Below are 18,957 nucleotides of genomic sequence, written 5' to 3'. Positions count from 1 at the left end.
CAGCATTTCCTAACATTCCTATGTCTTTTACTTTTGCAGATGGGATTTGATCTTTAAAAAAAAATATATGTCGGAATGATCACTGTTTAGGAAATTTAAAGTCATTAAAAATTAATACAACAAATAATCTATGTGTACAATTATAGTCTTTTGGTGGGGGGGATTGTCAATCAAATACTGTAAACATTTTTTAGATAAGGGGACTCCAGTAGAATGAAATGTTAAGCATTACTGATATAATGCTCTAAAATACTAGAGGCAAGTAACAGACTTACAATGGGTTTTTTTTTTTTCAACATCGTCTTTTTTTTTTTTAATTACACTTGAACCTCTGTTTCTTAACAAACTTCATAAGCAATGATTTCTCATAGGGCCATTATTATTATTATTCTGAGGATGACAATACCTATTGTCAGATGATGTATGGACCCAATGATGGCAGGCATCATTTTATCTACCACTACCCACATGTTTCAGATGAAGAAACTGAGTCATAGTGAGTTGAAAATAAGCTGTTCAAAGTCACCTCAATGGAAATTTTGTATGCTTGTGACTTAAGCCCATGTTACTGTGACCGGCTCTGGTGTCAGCCCTGTTGATCAGCTGACATTGCATCCGGGACAGCTACATCTTGAAAAATCCTGCCTGTGCTGCGGGAATTGAGGGAGCACTCGGCCACTGTGACTCCACACTGCCCTCTGAGCCCTCCGTGGAAAATATAGCGAAGGACTGAGTGGCTGCAAGTTCACACTCATTTGCTCTGGAGATCATGTTACCTCTGCTTCACTACGGCTTCATCTCCTGAGCCTGCGGTTTCCTTTACGGCTTTCTCCATCTTGCTGGGAAACAGCTCTCAGGACAGCGCTTGTTGATGATGCTCTGTGCTGTGTGAGGAGGACCAGTCTCCAGTGTGTGGTGCAGATACCAAGATCACCTCCCAAGAATCCTCACCTCACCTCAGTGACCCTGGGCTCTCAGCAGGGCAGCAGGGCTGCCCATTCTCTTCCCAAAGGAGGCCATTCCTTACCTTGTATTCATATTTTATCCATGGGTCTTGCAACCCCAAGTTTACTCCCATTCCTTCTTTTTTCATTGTTTTTACCTCTTTTAAAAAAGCTGCAGTGGTGAGACCTGTGTATAACTTCAAAACCTTAGATGCTGAGGCAGGAGGCTGAAGAGTTAGGGGCTAACCTGGACTACATAACAAGATCCATACCAGCCTGAGCATATATCAGGACCCTGTCTCAAACAACCAAATGAAAGAAATTATGTCAAGGACATAGTTTAAAATACACTGAAGCACGTTTTAAAATGAAAAGTAACCCATCATAGTTCACAGACTTATATACCAAGTTCTCTTAATAGTCCTCAACCCTCCATCTCTCTTTCCAATTACTCCCCTGCAATACATAGACTTTTCACTGGGCTGAGTCACCAAACCCTAAACCCCCCTGCCCCAAGAGAAACCAGAACTCCTCCTCAGGCTCTGCAGTGACTTTTAAGCTGACAGTAGAAACACATTTCCCATCTTTAACCTCACTGGTCTCACTTCCCCAGTTTGCACACCCCCAGCCATGACCTGAAACCTAGCTCAAATAACACCCAAGATACCATTTGTTCAGTAGCTGGTACCACTGCACTAACTCAGCATCGGGCAATTTGATCTGTGCTAGTGCCATCCTTTGATGTCTCCCCTGCGAATGAGAAGGCTCGTAACAGCTCCTGCACCCTCTCTGGCACCTAGCACACGCCTGCCTCCGAATAGAAGGCTAACGTATTTTGCTTGCTTTCTTCTTATCTTCTACACAGAATGCCCGGATCCCCCAAACCCCCATTACCTTTGTCTGCAGTGAACTGACTGCATTTCTCAGATCTCAGCAGGCTCCTGGAAAGGAGAATTTCCTCTTTAAGTTAAGCTTGGCACAGAGTCACTCATTCGCTGGTGTCCCCTGGGGTATCTACAAAGAGCCCACTGAATGCCAACACTCTTCCTGAAGATACTGTGAAGCACTGTTAGGCATAAAGGCTCTTCCCCTGCCCCTAATGTGACATCCAAGGCTGTGCTCACCCTTGACCTTGTGCTCAGCTGCTTGCTTGTACCTGCAGTTCTGAGCAGTCCTTCCTGGGTCCTGCCTTGGTGCCTTCCCTGTGCCCTTTCCTCTGTTGAAAAGCCCTTCCCTGGGGACTCAACTCCTCCTAATTAGAGCATTGCTGGTCCCCATGTGGTGTCACCATCTTGCTTCTCCCACCATCCCTAGGTTCCTGTAGGTTCCACCTCTCACTTCCTCTGGACAAAAATATAGGAATTGGCTATTTGCATTAGACCCCTAGAAATTACTTCCATCTTTCTAAAATTCAGACTTATCTTAGTGTCTCGTATTTGTATGCGCTAAGCCCATACAGAGCTCTAACTAACTTGCTTCTAGCCACTCTTGGGCCCTCAAGACTATACTTTGGAATTTCCTTTGTAGAGAATTCTAGAAGGACAAGTCTAAAGCAATATCACAGCTCTAGGTATCTGCTGCCAAACCCAATGCCTGGTGCAAAGCAGCTGCCCATTGACATCTGGTGGAAACTAATCAGTGAGGATGCCAGCGACAACTGCAACAGGGATGAGAATATCAGAGTCAGAGACAAGAGGCAGGCGGGGCACCTGGCTCCATGGTCTGCTGCTTCCTTTTCTGGCTGGACTGTGCTTCTGCTGGGCTCCCCTCACCCTGCTCACTTTCAGGTTAAGGTATGCATTTCTTGTGTGATACTGTTGTGTGGATTGAATGAGCTAATCCATGTGCAAAACAAGCAACACAGGGCCTCCCAAATACTCTAGAAATGCCATCAATCATTAAGTTCCAGACCTTGCCAGAGCCTCCATCCCAACCAACCTGAGAATACATGGTTCCTCTTCAACCCAGTCACTGGTGAAGAGGGCTGAAGATGAACACTGATCTAATACACTTGTTAACCTTGTACGTTATAAAACATCCGTGTGTGTGTGTGTGTGTGTGTGTGTGTGTATGTGACACACACAAATAGTTGGAAGCATTGATCCATAGCACTTCTAAAGTTTATTTCACTTAGAAAGAGTTTTAGATAAAGATCAAATTAATTAAATCCTCCTCTCTCTTAAAGTTCATCTTAATTAGCCATTTTCCCCCTGTGGATGGCTTGTAATTGGTTAGGCTTCAACATGAACGTGGAAGAATTAGGGAAGGACCCCAGAAGAAGGCACCAACACATAGCACATTCATGGATGCTAGGACTGGGTGAGGGTGTGCACAGCATTTAGAGAGAAGGAACCTGCTAAATAAAGGACTAAGCTTAGGGAGTAAAACTTATAGCTTGTCTCGTCAATGAATTTTCCAACTGTCGCAGCTAAAACAAGTGGCCGGACAAGAAGCATTCTTTTTGTCTCGGTGCCTTAAATCATTCTTTGTGAATTTCATGAAACCTGGCAGTCCTGAGTGCTGCAGAGAACTCAGCAAGCAGGTCTACAGTGGAGATGATTTGCTATTCCAGACTGCAACTTGGGACAGGGTAGAGTGTGGAAACTGTCTGGCACAGGCTGTGTTTCTTAGTGACCTGAGATGCCTTCTCCCCATGTGTCTGGAAGCCTTGAGAGAATTTTATGGCCCACTCTTTGGTGCTCAGGCAAACAGATACACACTCTGTTAAGTGATAGAACCTGTCACAGAGATGATTTTTTTTAAGGAGCCATGAAATGGATGTATCCAACAAAATGTGATGTTTAATTTACTCCTTCCGAGAAGAAGAGATGCTGTGCCAGGGGCTGTCTGCAGCAAATCATCCACAGCACCTGGAGATGTGGTTTGGGAACCTTCTTGCTGGCAGGTGCTGGCGGGGTTGATGCATCCATGCTGTCTGGTTCCAGAAGAGGTTCGTGACTACTACAATTTGCAACTTAATGTTGCCAGAGAATCAAAGGGTGTGAGTATTGGACTCTTGATAAATGTCTGGTGTGCTGGGCAAAGGGAGCACAGCCACCTGAGCCAGCAAGCTCTTTCTGGTTAGTGTGACTATGCCTGGGCATCTAATCAGTGCCAATGCCCATCAACTATTTGGTATGAAATATGATATGATGATCCTCTCAAGTAAAGCCATATGGTGCTATGTCCTCGACACTTAGGAATGGGTCAACTAAAGTGGATTATTCTCCAGGAAGCTCAGTGAGGCCAAGAGCCCCATGAAGCAAGGACTCCATCTCTCTTGCTGATTCCTGTAGCCCCAGGGTCTATACCATCACAATACCTAGGACATTACAGTATTCTAGGTATATTTGAAGAGTGAATGAAAGAGTGAATTGCAGAACATACTCTGCTTTTCCTTCAGTGAAGCTCTGATGAGAATGTAAAGAAACATGTGACATTCTCATGCTATAAGATGCCCCCATTTGTTTGTGGAAAATAACTGTCAGTGAATGGAATGGAGTGAATGAATGAATGAATGAATGAATGAATGAATGACAGAACTTCGTGGGTTGTGAATTCTTTCTAAATTAATTTGGTGAGCTAGACAGTGTAATCTGCTAAGAACTGTCACACAAAAAGAAGTACAGACACTGTCACATGGCTAGCAGACTATGAGATGAGAGCACGCAGAGCCACACCAGCAACCAAGCATGAGAGGGGGGGTAGTGTCTGCCCAACCTGGGACTGTTTCCTCTGGGAGGTCATGAGCAGGCTTGGTTTTCTTACCATTGGGCCCTCTGTTCTTTGTTAGTCCTGATGTCAGCCCCCAGCCCAGACATAAATCATAAGATTAACAATACCTGTTTGTCTGGATCTTCCCACAGTGGCTCTCTCCTCTGCTTCTATCTCCGGGGCTCATCTATAATACCCTTTGGGTATTCTATGGATTGTAACCCTTCATTTCCCATCTGCCTCCAAATAACTTTTCTATTTGTTCTGAATAAAATCCTTCCCACACTGGAAGAGATGGAAAGCCACCTGATACTCCAGTGAAAGTGACTGAGGCCCACTTCCAGTGGGTAGTCTCTGAGAGAAGAGGCTTTAACTCCTCAAAGTAGGTGTCACATAAGGTAAAGGAAGCAGAGGCAGTAAACTGAGGCCCAAAGAACTGAACATGGCTCCCTGACTGGTTGCATTTTGGTCAGCATGGGAGTTGTGTGTCTGAAGGAAGATAAGAAGTTTAGCAATGTCCCACAGACTGCTTTCTGTGGGCATCTGCCCTCTCTGTCATGGGTGATTATGACAGTACATGATGCATCTAGAATATCTGCCAGTCTCACGTTCTCTGGAAACAGATACGGTGATCTTGTCAGTACCATCTTCACCTAAATAAGGTGATTGGCACCTTCAAAGTGGTCTCCATGACCAAATCAGCAATGGAAAAAGTGTGCCACTGGGTGAGTCACATTCTCAAAAGTGCCGACGCCCTGATGTCGCCCTGAGCTCTGTTTCAACCAGAATAAACCCATGTTTTGCATATGAACATTTGATGTGTTTGGGACAACAAGTCAAAATGACAAGTGAGTCTTGGTCATGAAAACTTTGCAACGCATGCAAAGTTCTTTAAAAATAGTAGATGCCTCTCTTGTGGGCTCCAACAGCCTTGAAGAATAGGGATCTTCCCATGGGCAAGTCCTCTCAAATATCACTGGAGTGTGTCATGGATGACCCCACTCTCAGCTCCTGAAGATGCCTTATTTTTGAAAATGGGTATAGGGGAGAAAATGTGCCATAGAAGACAGGCTTGAGCTTTGTGGAACATCACTCGGCACTGCGACTTCCTCCCTTACTAAAGACCTCCGCTGACCCTCATTTGAACCATCCAATTGAATAACTCCCCCGATGCCAAAGTTCTCACAGCAATGTGATATAGACACGGGGTATAGAGCGTGACAAAAGCAGACGTGAAGCCCAGATTCAACACTCACTGATACGAACTCAGCGCTCTCCTCACCGGCAGAAAGGGTAGATAGAAACACAACATGCATTTAAAACATTTGATGAGTATGTGTCACACATGATGTCCAGCTCAACGGTGTGGCCATTGGTAGGATCTGTAAGACTCTAAAACATATTTTAGTTTTAGAAGTCTTACAATCAGGTAAATTTTTTTTTACCTTTTTTTTTTTTTCATTTTCCCCTGTACTTTGACTCAATAAGTTACCTAGACTGCTCTTGAACCTGTGACCCTCCTACTTCAGCCTCCAGAGTGTCTGGGAGGTGAGCCTCTGGCTAGGTGTGAGCCACTTCACTTTATTGTAATAGGATTATTATCATCAATACAATAGATGTTAATGCTCATTTGTTCTAATAAGATTTTTATAATTAAAATGCTGGTTTCATGATGGCACCCCATTCCATAGTTCTATGGCTTGCTTCGTTTCTTCATATGCTTACAGCTTCCTGTATCACTTCCTGGCAGGTTTTATGGTTATTGATTTGTTATTGTCTAGTTCTTCCTACTGGAATGTAAGCCTCATGACAGCTGGGGTGTTATTTCATTCACTCTTGTCTCCTCAGACTCTAAAGTAGTATTAGGCCCATAATAGATAGTCAATAATTCTTCATAAATGAATGAGCACAGAAAATTAATAATATCAAAGGCACAAAGGAGCCAGCCCTAGATGTAGTCCATAGAAAATCTGCCTGTATTAGGTGATTTTTCTCACTGGAGTGTTTAAAATGCCTGGAAGAAGCAACTGAGGGAAGAAAGGGTTTATCGGGGTTCACAGTTTGAGGGCAGTACATCATGATGGGAAAAGCATGGTAGGTGAGTAGAAGGGTGATGACCATGTTATGTCTACAGTTGAGGGCACAGAGCATACAGAGAGCAAACAATGCTGGTGCTTAGCTAGCGCTCTTCATTTATTTATTCACTCTAACATCCCAGAACACGGATGGTTGCAGCTCATATTCAGGGTGGTCCTATCCTTATGTGCCCTCCAGACATGCTCGCAGGTGCATCTTCTAGGTGACTCAAAGTCTAGTCAGGTCAGCAAAGGAAATTAAACATGACCACTTCTACCGATGTTAACACAGTATGTGGATTATATCTAGGAACAAGGGCAATCTCACACCTGTCCTTTCAAAAGTCAGTGCTTACAAATGAGGAGCTAGGAAGGTCCTCACATCCTGTGAGAGTTTATCCAAGTTTTCCAGAGAAGGTTCATACAGACAGCACATAAGCAGAGAGATCCATCACGTGTGCAAATGGCTGCATGCTAACTGGGGCTCTGAGTCTCACTGGGTTTTTTTCTTGAGGACCATGAAGTAGAAAACTACGCTTCTCTACAGGCTGATCTTGCTTCAAAGATCCTTCAAGGGAGACTGCTACTAAGACATACATCTAACTTAACTCTGACTTAATTGACCCAACAGGTGGCCCCTTAATAGCAAAAACTCAGAGCCTCCTTGTCACTCTGGGAAGTCCATCTGCTTATACCCCTTATTCTCTGTCCAATCAGCTGCACCCAGGTTCTTGTGTGACTCATTCATTCTCATTGGAGGAAATGGAACTAACATCCGATGGGACAGTTGCCCAGAGCCTCGCTGCTGGCCATCCCTAGGCACAGAATTCCCTAAATAATTTTGAGCCATTTATCCCAGCTTTGGGAAGAATTCTGAGTCATCTACATGAAGACAAATGTCCTCAATGAAAGAAACAAAGAGTAAGGGCCACAGGGAAGCTGCCCAAGTGCCACTCCTCTGGGGAAGCTGAAAACCTTGGCAGGATTTGGTCAGAGTAGCCAGTATTTCCTCCACTCAAAGGCTTTGTTGACCATTGACGTACTGTGAGTTTGGGATCACTCTACAGGGGCAGATAGAAAGAACCAGTCCCACTACCAGAAATAGTCAAGAGTAGCATACGCCCAGGGCTAAAAATATTAAAATGCGAAGCACCACAGAATCAAAGGTATCTGGCAACAGGAACCACCGCTCATCAATAGCCACTATGTCCCTCAACATGCAAGGTGTCCCCTGGGAGATTCATTTATCCTTGCAACATTGGGTTACCACAGAATAACGCAAGATTTAGGTGCCCTTGCACCAAAACCCCTTAGAAACCATCAGAGTCTGTGCATCAATGCCCAAAGATTGTGTTGTGCCTGGCTACCTCTTCATTTTAATATCCATTGGTTAGAAACCTGAGCTGAGGTGTCCAGAGGGTTTATGCTCTCCACTGGGCACTGGCAAAAGATTTTCTTGTTATTCTGTTTATAATGAAAGGCCTTTCCTAGTTGTTCAGCATCATGGAAGCTGGTACAGAAAGGACTTTTGCTATCTGGGTGGGTCCTGTGCATCAGCCTTCACCCTGATTCCTTTCCACTCAGCGTTTCTTGCCAGACAACACGTGCTTCTATTTATCATTATTCCAGGGCATATTTCTTCTGATTCCTGTAATGCAGAGACAACTGGTTGTAGCATGGAATGAAACCTTGCCATCACCTCCCTTGGTTTTGCTAAGGTTCATAGAGTAAGCCTCTACTAAGCCTCCACGTGCCAGGCACTGAGCTGGTCCCTTCCCAACATTCATGTTCGGTACTCAAAACAAACATTCAGAGTGTACCCAAAGTCACTTAAGTGGGTCTAGCCAGTCTTTCCCTCTCTTACTCTGTTTTTAATCTACATGGAATCCTTTGTCCAGCCTGCCCTCCTCTCACCCCAAGCTGGGCAAAAGACATCATAAGACAGAGTATAAGCCCTTTTTAAGGTTTCATCCAACCAAATGTCAGATCCTTGCCTAGTTGCACGAAAAGGTGTACATGGTACAGATAGTGAGAACTATCAGCCTCATCTAATACCCTTATCAGAGATGTAGGTGTGATAAAAGAAGATCCGCTCTTTCCTGGCAGATGGCTGAAGACAGACCCAGTGAGCAGATAGGAAGGGAGCGGCCTATTGGTTTACAGAATAATTGCCTGTTCATTGACCTTGAAGGCTGAGAAATTTCCCATAGAGACTGACTTATACGCTTCCATCACGGGTCTCGGAGCAGGAGATCTAGAAGGAAGTGGTTTCCTTCCTTCTGCTATGGTTTGCAGAAACTTTAATAAAACCCAAATCAGCACTTTGCAGTTGGGGTGTGTGCCCTGGTGGAGACACCAATGGAGAGAGGAGCTTTCTTCAGAGCAAACATACTGAGCCCATGGGAAAGGCACATCTCAAAGTAAGCAAAATTGATTAAATCAGACATTGGAGATGATTATTATTTTATATACATTTTCTGACTCAGGGATGGATGGGTGCCAGCTACCATTTTACAAATCTCTAACACTATGTCTGCCTTCGACGAAAGAAAGGGCTGGAAGGGTGGTGTGCCCAAGCCATCAATCTTACATGCACTTTCTTGTAAATCTGCATGAAAACATTATTTTCAAAATAGTTATCATGAATGAAGGAGGAAGAAGAAGAGAAAGAAGCAAAGACAGAAAGAAAGCAGCACTGTATGTTTATGCATGCGTGTGCTCTTACTTATGGAGGGCAGAGGTCAATCTCAGATGTCTTTCACAGGATGACCTTCACCATGTCTGTCTTGAAAGAGGGTTTCCTACTGACCTGGAGCTTGCCAGCATGGCTCAACTTACAGGCCAGTAACCTCAGAGATCCACTTGTCTCCATCTCCCCAGCACTGGTTTTATAGGCTCACACCACAATGCCTGTCTTTTTTAAGTAGGCTCTGGGGTGATGGAGCCCAGTTCCCTGGAGCTTTGGTGGTCCTGGGCCAGAATCCGTGAGATCACGTAGAAGAAGCTGGAAAAGTAGAATAAAAAGCTTTACATGAAAAAAAAAAAAAAAGTTTTGCTAGCCATGATATCGAGTCTCTAAGTAAAACAGCAGGAGGTTCTGGACTTGCTGACCTCAGCAGGGGAGGTGTTTCTGGTCTGGTCTGGGCTTGGCTCTTTGCCTCTTCGTGTGGTTGGCTGATCACGTTACATCATTGTACCCTTCTCCACCAGAGAATTGCAGCTCAGAAGTCATTTCCAAAAGCACTCCACGTGGGTTTTGTAAAACTGGGGTGGCTTCTTTTTACACCAAATCCTGAACATGCAAGGCTATTCGGGAAAGTTCTCATTACTCAGTGGGTCATAGCTGAAGCACGTTCTTCATTTCAACAACTACAACAAGAAGAGTAGAAAAGATAATAATAATGATGATGATGATGATGATAATAATGATACCTGTGTCCCATTCCTGAGCCAAATGGCAAAACTTAGAGCTAGTTGCTGATGCATTTCACAAGCAGAAGGAAACATACATACATATATATATATATATATATATATATATATATATATATATAGAGAGAGAGAGAGAGAGAGAGAGAGAGGGAGAGAGAGAGCAGTAGCAGCCAGAGAGGACAGCACGCTCCTGTGAGCAGCAGAGCAGCAGCACCAGGACAGACTGCTGAACAGACACAGCCCCCTTCCCCACACCTGCCAGCAAGAAGGAAAGCACTGCCAAGAGCAGCTGGGTACCCAGGTTCCATAATATCACAGTTCAGTATTTCAATAATGTGACAAGACTCATTTGGAACCTGACCAGGGACAGTTCAGGGCAGTAATTTTCCTTTTAGCAGTGGGAGCTGAGAACCTACAATTTCCCAAAGATAATATCACTCCATCCTTCTCTAGAAGAGCTCAGAACAGTGGCCGGCAGAGGGACGAAAAACTAGCCAAGTGAACAGCACACCATCATGGAAAGAATCACAGTTCCTGGCCAAGAACAATGATCTCTTTTGCCGAATGTGGTGAACTGAAGACAGGAGCTTTGTATCAATCACAAATCACCTTGCTGGTGAGATGAACTGTCCTTGTGAGGCCCTGGCTACCCCAGCCAGATTCTAAATGCAGATGCCTGGCCATCGGCCATCCAAAGCAGATTCGCTACACCTAAGAGACCTAGGAGTCCGCACTTCTTTTCTTCTGTCCCAAACATCAATTGCCAATCTGTCCCTTTTAGTTAACTCATACTGTCTCCTTTAGGTTGTTCTTGCAGACCCTCCCTCCCTACTGGGAACTTCTGAGATTTAGGGTGAGTGAATCAGAGACTGGCTTTATGCATAAAACGGTGGCTCCCTGAAACTTGTGCAAATGACTTCAAGGTTTCGTGCTGTCCTGATCCATTAAAGGAAAAATAAACATGGGAGAAAAAATATTTCCCATTTCATTATTTCTTGATACAACGGTTCATTCTTCTTTTGCCATTTATCCATCTCTTCTGATAACCGGCCGCTGCTGTCCATGTGATGAATAATGCCCTTTAAGCCACACTGTAAGTTACAGTAATGTCACCAAGCTATTAACCTCTGGATATTTGCATTATTAGTCAATTCTCAATGAGTTAAACCAGTGAGTGGAAACCTTAGTTTTTAATTTCCATCTTGCAAGAGCTGGGCTGCAGCCGTTTGGATTTCCTGCAGTAAGGAGACTTGACTGAGATTCCATGGTTTGCTCCTAGCGTTCTGTTTAAAAGTGGCCACCTACATCCCCTGGCTGGCTCAGAAGGAGATATGCTAATACACACTTGGTAATTTGCTGTACAAGTTTAACTCAGGGAACACCTTCAAAACAACGCGACACACTTGTCCTCATTGGAGGGGGGCCTGGGATACGGTTTCACTGCCATGAAGTCAGTACTGAGGCAGAAGCGTTTTTAGCTTTTGAAAGGAATTATGAGCCTCCTGTAAAAATAAAAGCATCCCTGCTCCATCATGTGAGGCAAGGCACCAAAATCTAGGACAAAACAGTTGATGTATAAAACCCAACGTGAATATGAAGACATAAGCTGCTGCCCAGGCCACTCACTGGAAAGCAGGGGGGGGGGATGGGGTTCTTAGGAAAGCTAGACTGATGTAGAAATAAAGGCGGGGGAGGAAGAGACAGGGGAGAACGGGAAGAAGGGAGGGAGGAGCAAGATAGAACTGCAAACCCGACAAAATGGTAGCCTTAAGTGAATCTTCTACAAATAGCCAATAAAGACAATTATGTAACAAGGGATTGTGAGCGGCTGGCCATGACTCAAGGTGTCAGCCAAAGGAGGTCATCCATTCGTGAACCAGAAGACTGCAGAATACCATATTCTGCCAGCTTCAATAGCCCAATGTGTCCTGGTTTACTGAAATCTGCTACAGTATCCAGAACTCAGACCGCATGCCAGCCTTGGGCTGCTAAAACCTTTTATGCCCAAGCTCTGCCCGTCTGCAGCTGGACCACATCAGAGCCTGGCCTCTTGCGTTCTCACCTCATGCCACTCAGTTCATATATTCATACTAGTGTGTGAGAGAGAGAGAGAGAGGAGGGAAGGAGGGAGAGAGGGAAGGCAGAAAGGAGGAAGGAAAAAAAGGGAAGAAGGAAGGAAGCAAGGAAAGGAGAGAGAGAGAGAAAGAGAGGAACAGTTGGCCTCAATACATAGCCAAGAACAATCATGAACCTTTGATCCTCCTGCCTTCCATTCCTGAGTTCTGGGATTACAGGCATTTAAGACAGCATCTAGAGATGGACTCCAGACTTCCCTGAAGGGCTGAGCAACTCTCTGTCAACTCAGCTCCATTCTCAGCCCCAAGTTCAGAAATGACTCATCACCCCTAAGATGGTACACCTGCATTGTCTATGCTACCCAAGGCCCAGTGCTGAGTCTTGGGGGAGGGGTGTCTTAGGGGTAGCAAAAAGAAGAGCCCAGAGGCAGGAAAACCATGGCTTTGCCATGAGACCTCCTGTCTCTGAACTCTGCAGCTGAGAAGCAAGTTGATGCTTGCTGTCTCTTTAAAGCTCATACAATTGTTTTGGAGATTAAAGGCCATGCTTGCCAAAGGCAGGCATCTGTCAATAAACACCCAGGAGTCTATTAATAGGGTTTCAGTGGGCTGAGGGTTGGTTGGCTCAGTGGTCAAATGTATGTCTGGTATCTGAAAAGCCTTGGGTTCTATGCCCAGCACCATTTAAAAAGAGATGGGGGGGGTACTGCAGCCGGGGACAGGGGTTCCCTATTTCTAGATGTCATCACAAAAGATTGTCTTTGCACAGTAGAAAATCCCCCTTCAGAGTAAACTGTGCTAATGACAGTTGAATTTTATTTATGATCTCCTGTCTTTCCTGTCAGGAATTTTAATGGTAGCTCCACATAGCTCCACAATTTCCAAGTAACTGAATCGAGGTTCAGAGAGGTTATTGACCTGATCTCAGGGAAGTGACTGAGGTGGGTGCCCAGACACCTGCCTCCCACCACACAAGAGTTCTCTGAAGTCCAAGGCTAAGCTTATCAGCTTACCTTCTTTATAGTCTGGCTCCTCATTCAACTTGGACCTCATGGGAAAATTCCCCGACCTCTGGCCTAACTGATCTGATCATTCCTGGTGTCTTAAGTGACCAATGTAGACCCATGTCGGGTCAATTCAACCGTAGTGATCACTATCGATCACCTAGACAGCTTCATCGATTGGGTCAGTTGGCCTGTAGGTCTTCAGGGGCACCACGGACACACCACCGTGTAATTCCCAAGTGTTCTGTCAGATACTAATACCACTGTGATTACAACAAAGGAAACTGAGGCACACGCAGATGGTCTCATGGCAGTTGTAAAAGTATGGGTAATAAGGAGATATTTATACCTTCATAGAATCCTGTCCAGTGTCCACCACAGTAAAGGGACAGGAAGGGAAATGGTGGAGCATGGAGATAATGCTCCCTGGATTTCTTTAAAGCTTGGTGAAGCTTCGTTACCTCTCAATTGGTAGCAAATCACAGTGACTGTTACTGTAACACATGCCAGGACCTAATCATTGTATATATCTTGAAGTGTGAGATGAATTTGTAGCCTGTATAGCTGAAAAGCAGATATGTAGGCATAGAAAGAAAAGTCCAATTTGGTCTAACTGGTTCTCTCACCCATTAGGCCCCCCAGGGGTTACATTTTTATGTGGTTTATGTGGCTTTTTTTTTTTAATTAAAGGATAACACTGAAGTCTGGCATTTCCTATGATCATTTCCTGTCATTTGAGTGTCCTTGAAGGTGTGGGTAGGTCTCTTCAATCCTCCAGTAGGCAAGTGTCCTACAGTCACTCAGGAGGAGCCAATGGGTTGTTTCCAGACAGCTCTAATCCATGTCTTCCCAATGGGATCCTGGACTGAGTCCCTGGAATCAAATGTTCCCCATTCCAATACTGGGCAGCCCTTACTGGGGTGGCTCTAACTGGAGCAGCTTGGAGGGCTTCTGCCTTGCCAGCACTGGAGAGTGGTAAGCATACGAAAGAAGCCAATGGTGGGTAGGTCCTCTGGTCAGCTACTCTGGGTCACAGTGACCTAAGCCTTAACTGAAAGATTGTCCACAATCACTAAATTTACCACAAAGCTCCCACGTCTGTCTCGAGGTTTCCTCTCATTGGCTACTGGGTACATCCTCTTTCTCTTCTTGATTCTCATGTGAAAAAAGACAGGTTTTAAGGTTCCTCTGGAGAACCTTATTCATTGAGATCTTCAATGAATAATTACAACTAAAACAGCAAATTGTGTGAGTGAAAGCTTCTGGTCTTCCAGGTGCTCCTAAGTATTTTTCATAAAAGAGCTCATTTAGTGTCTGGGCAGATAGCTCAGTGTGAGGTCCCGAGTTGGATTTCCAAAACCATGTAAGACATCAGGCATGGTGGCAAATGCTTGCAATCCTATGATGACAAGAGAGCAGGCAGATCCATGGACCTCACCTGCCATCCAGCCGAGTTTAACTTGAGAATGTTCCAGATGAGTGAGAGACCTTGTCTCAAAGATAAGGCTGAAAATAAAACCACGTGTAAGGTGACCTATGACATTCCTCATGCACAGACATGTACACCCACATATTCTTGAACACACACACACACACACACATACACACTGATTAGAGGGCTGTGTAGATAGGTCAGTGAGTAAAAGGGCTATGTAAGCCTAAAGAACTGAGTTCAAATCCCCAACACCCACACAAAAAGCGGGACACCCTATCTCAAAGAATAAGGTAGGGAGTGATAGAACAGGGCATCTGATGCCCTCCTCTAGTCTCTGTGTACCCCTGCACACAGAGACAGATGCATGCATACCGCACGCACATACCCCATACAAATATTCTTTCACACACACACTCACACACACCACAGCTCATTTATTCCTCATAGCCCTGTGATGTGGTTACTGTCACCTACCTTCCCACTTGGTAGAGAGGAAGTTGAGGCATAAAAGTTACTTGCCCATGGCAGCATAGCCGGGAAAGTGCAGATAGCTTGAGTACAGAATCCCACCTCATCCTGAATACCGCGGTTGCTAGCGTGGCCATCAGCAAGAAGATGATGATGATAGCAGCACTGACCAAGCTGTCAATCACACCAGCAGCTGATAGCCACGTGGCAAACACAACTCCAAAGCCTTTACTCACAGCATCCCCAGAAAACGTAAGGTTTCTTTCCTTCTTCTTATCAACAAGTCCTTATTAAACCTGGTCATGTTGACATCCAATTGGCTCCACCTGCTGTAGGAGGCTGAGGTCTATGCCATGGTCCCATTCCATCTTGAGAAGAGATTTGGGTCGGTGAAACGGATCATGGGGGAATTGTGATACAGTGCAAAAGTGCAAGTGACAGCAGGAACAATTGGCACAGCCCTGCATTAGCTAGCTCCTCATATTCAAATGCAACTGACCACCTCATGAATCCTTGGAAAACAGGGCCACCCCTTCCCTGCCTTAGAAGAAAGCTAGAACAGTGCATTTCCCAACTTCCCTGGGAAATTAGTAGGCTCATGACCTGACATCAGCCAATCTAAGAATGATACAAGGATCCCAGGTTTTAAATGTCACTATAGAAGCTGAGAAGCTTCTATAGAAGCAATGCCAGGATGCAGGACCTCTGAGTGTTGTGGTCCTTGTGTCCCACAACAGCACAGATCCAGTGACCATGAAGGCTATAGCTGAGAGCCTGCCTACAGCTTCCCTATTTTCTGATCCCCATCTTCCAGCTTTCTTGTGAGCCAATTGTCACTCCTTCAGTCATGCCTTCTCACTTTCCATTGCTTGCAACCAGAATCTTGTCTATTATAGCTCAAGTTCAAAGTGACGTTTCAGCCAGAGCTCCAAATCTCATTCACTTTCTCTGTTATGTCTCAGATGTACCAGGAGGGTCTAAGCTCCACGCACCTGAAGCAGGGGACCCAATGCAGATTCCCTCTTAGGGACCTCTGAGGCATCACCACAGAGGATAACAACCGATATCTCCAATGATCATTGTGCCCCTCAGGCATACATACCCAGCAACCCTGTGGAAGGAAATGCACCCACTGCTCTGGCCTTCCCGGCTCTAACAGCAGATCAGGTTGGAAGTAGGTCAGGGCTGGGCGCTGCTGCCAGCCACTCCATCTGCATTCCTGGCTCACCCTCCTAGGCAGGATGGCTTTTCTCCAGGCCTGAACTGTATAATGCTGCAGCTTGGTACAGTCAGAGGCTTGTTAGCTGAACCAAAGTCTCGGATGCAGTTCTCCTACCCTGGTGGGCCTTTCCTCCCACTGCCAAGCTCCCCAAGAGCAGGGGTCCTTGCTTCTTGCTGTGACCTTGTTTCTCTGAACATTCCTGTACAAGTTGAAATGGATATTAGCTGTAATTACTCATTCCATGCGATTCTATAGGTCACTCCATTCAGAGTTAAGAACCTCCATTATAACCATGCATGGAGGTGCACGCCTGTAATCCCAGGACTCTGGGAGTCAGAAGCCGGCTTGATCTACAACGCGAGTCCAGGATAGCCAAGGCTGCAAAGAGAAACCCTGTGCAAAACCAAGAAACAAACAAATAAAACACCCCAAACAACAAATAAACAAAACAAAACAAAAAGGACCTCCACCATCCATACACAGTCTTCAATTACTGAATGCCTGGTCATCTATTTTAAATCTGGGCTCATTAATGACCTGGTAGTTCTAGGAGCTCCCTGTTTATTATTCTGGAGTCAAAGATCATCCAATACCACTCCCCTGACTTTTGATCTGCCATAGAAAGAAACAAAGAAGGGGGGGGGGAACGTATTTGTCAACTTTTTTGTTTCTTTTGTTTTCCTGACCAAAGGTGTCCCATAATATATTATTGATAAGACAGAAGCATTTTCTATCTCAGAACTACACATATCTCTAACTGTGTATGTGTGTGTGTGTATGTGTGTGTGTATGTGTGTGTGTGTGTGTGTGTGTGTGTGTGTGTGTGTGTGTGTGTGTGTGTGCAGGTATGTGTGTACATGTATAAGTGTCCTTTTGGAGGGTATAGGTGAATACTAGGTGTCTTTTTCAATTTCTCTCTCTCTCTCTCTCTCTCTCTCTCTCTCTCTGTGTGTGTGTGTGTGTGTGTATGTCTTAGTTACTTTTCTATTGCTGTGACAAAACACCATGATCAAAGTAACTTATAGAAGACGAGGTTTATTTGTCTTATGGATCCGGGGGGAGTCTACACTGTAGAATAGAGGTAGCAGGCGGCTAGATCAACAGCTGCCAGCTTATATCTCTATTCACAAAGTAGGAAGCAGAGATAGTGCACTGGAAACAGTGCGTGGATCTTGAGACCTCAGAGTCCACCCATAGTAAGATACATACCCATAGTAAGATAAATCCTCAAGTGAGGCCACACCTCCTAAACCTATCTAAACAGTATCACCGACTAGGGACTAAGTATTCCGATGACCACTAGTTAATATGGAGGACACTCAGTCCAACCACTACATGCTTCATTTCACTTTTTGAGACAGGGTCTCTCACTGAATAGACGGCTGCCCAGCACTCCTAAGGGATGCTGTTCTCTCTGTGCACCACACCCACAGCCCTTCCCAGTTCTTACGTTACGTTCACATGCTGCTCCTAGCTTCTCATGTAGGCACTAGGGATCTGAACTCAGGTCCTTGTGCTTCACAGCTAATGTTTTACTGGCTGAGTCTTCTCCCCAACCCAATGTTTCTTATTCCTAATTCAGAAACTATCACCTACCTTCCTCCTCATAACCCTCACTGTCCACTGTTCACTTTGTCCCCAGCTTACAGAATCAAAAATATTTAAGTTACCCTCCCCTCTGGAAAAGCAAAACAGAGCAAAAACTAACGGCAAAGCTATTCCAGTGATCTCCCACTAAAAGACAAGCTGAAGGTGAGACTTTTCTTAAGCTCTAGAGTAGGGAGCCTGAAGAGAAAGGGCAACTCTCCCTTTCTGGTGTTCTTACTTGGGGATCTGAAACTGAACGATCCAAGTGCGCTGAAAGCATCCTTAGCTCCTGCTGCCATAGGCAGTCTCACTGGAGAGCTGCATTCCTGGGAGGAGGGCGGGGGGATGCCTCCCAGGCTGACATTGATGTTTCTACAAGGACATTCTGCCAGGGTGCGACAGGTCACCACCAAATGAATTGCTCCCCAGTGGGCTGGACTCCAGTCATATTGTCAGGTAAACACAGAAATATTCTGTCTTCGCCTGCCAAGCCTTGTCAAGTGTCTGTATTTGTTATTGAATCTTGGGTCCCACAAGCGCCCCCCTCATATTTCTTTATAGTGGAAATGCAAACCATATGCTTTTGCCTTATTCCCACTGAATGTATCCAAACTCTGCTTGGAGTCAGGCATAATTTCTTACAGTGAGTGTTCTCAGCAGAGCACATAAGCTCATAGCTCTCTTTCCCCCATTTTCCTGTAATTTAAGTGGATTTGACTTGCTGGTATAGATACGGGAGTCTTTGATATGAAAAAGTGGACTCTGATTGTCCTGGCTTGTTCTCTGTTCAGGCTTTTAATAAACATTGGCTTTTGGCAATAAATAACAACGTCAGGATCTAATAACCAATGACAGCTCTCTTTTCTCTGTATGTACCTCAGAATCCTTCTCAATACAATGTTTTGTCTTTGGGAATAAGCTGATGGTGTCATCTGCTCTGTCAGTGGAAGTATCGTGTGTGTGTGTGTGTGTGTGTGTGTGTGTGTGTGTGTGTGTGTGTG

Source organism: Psammomys obesus, unplaced genomic scaffold (assembly GCF_907164565.1).
Source record: "Psammomys obesus unplaced genomic scaffold, mPsaObe1.curated_primary_1811, whole genome shotgun sequence".
Taxonomy (NCBI): Eukaryota; Metazoa; Chordata; class Mammalia; order Rodentia; family Muridae; genus Psammomys; species Psammomys obesus.
This window is presented reverse-complemented; position numbering follows the sequence as displayed.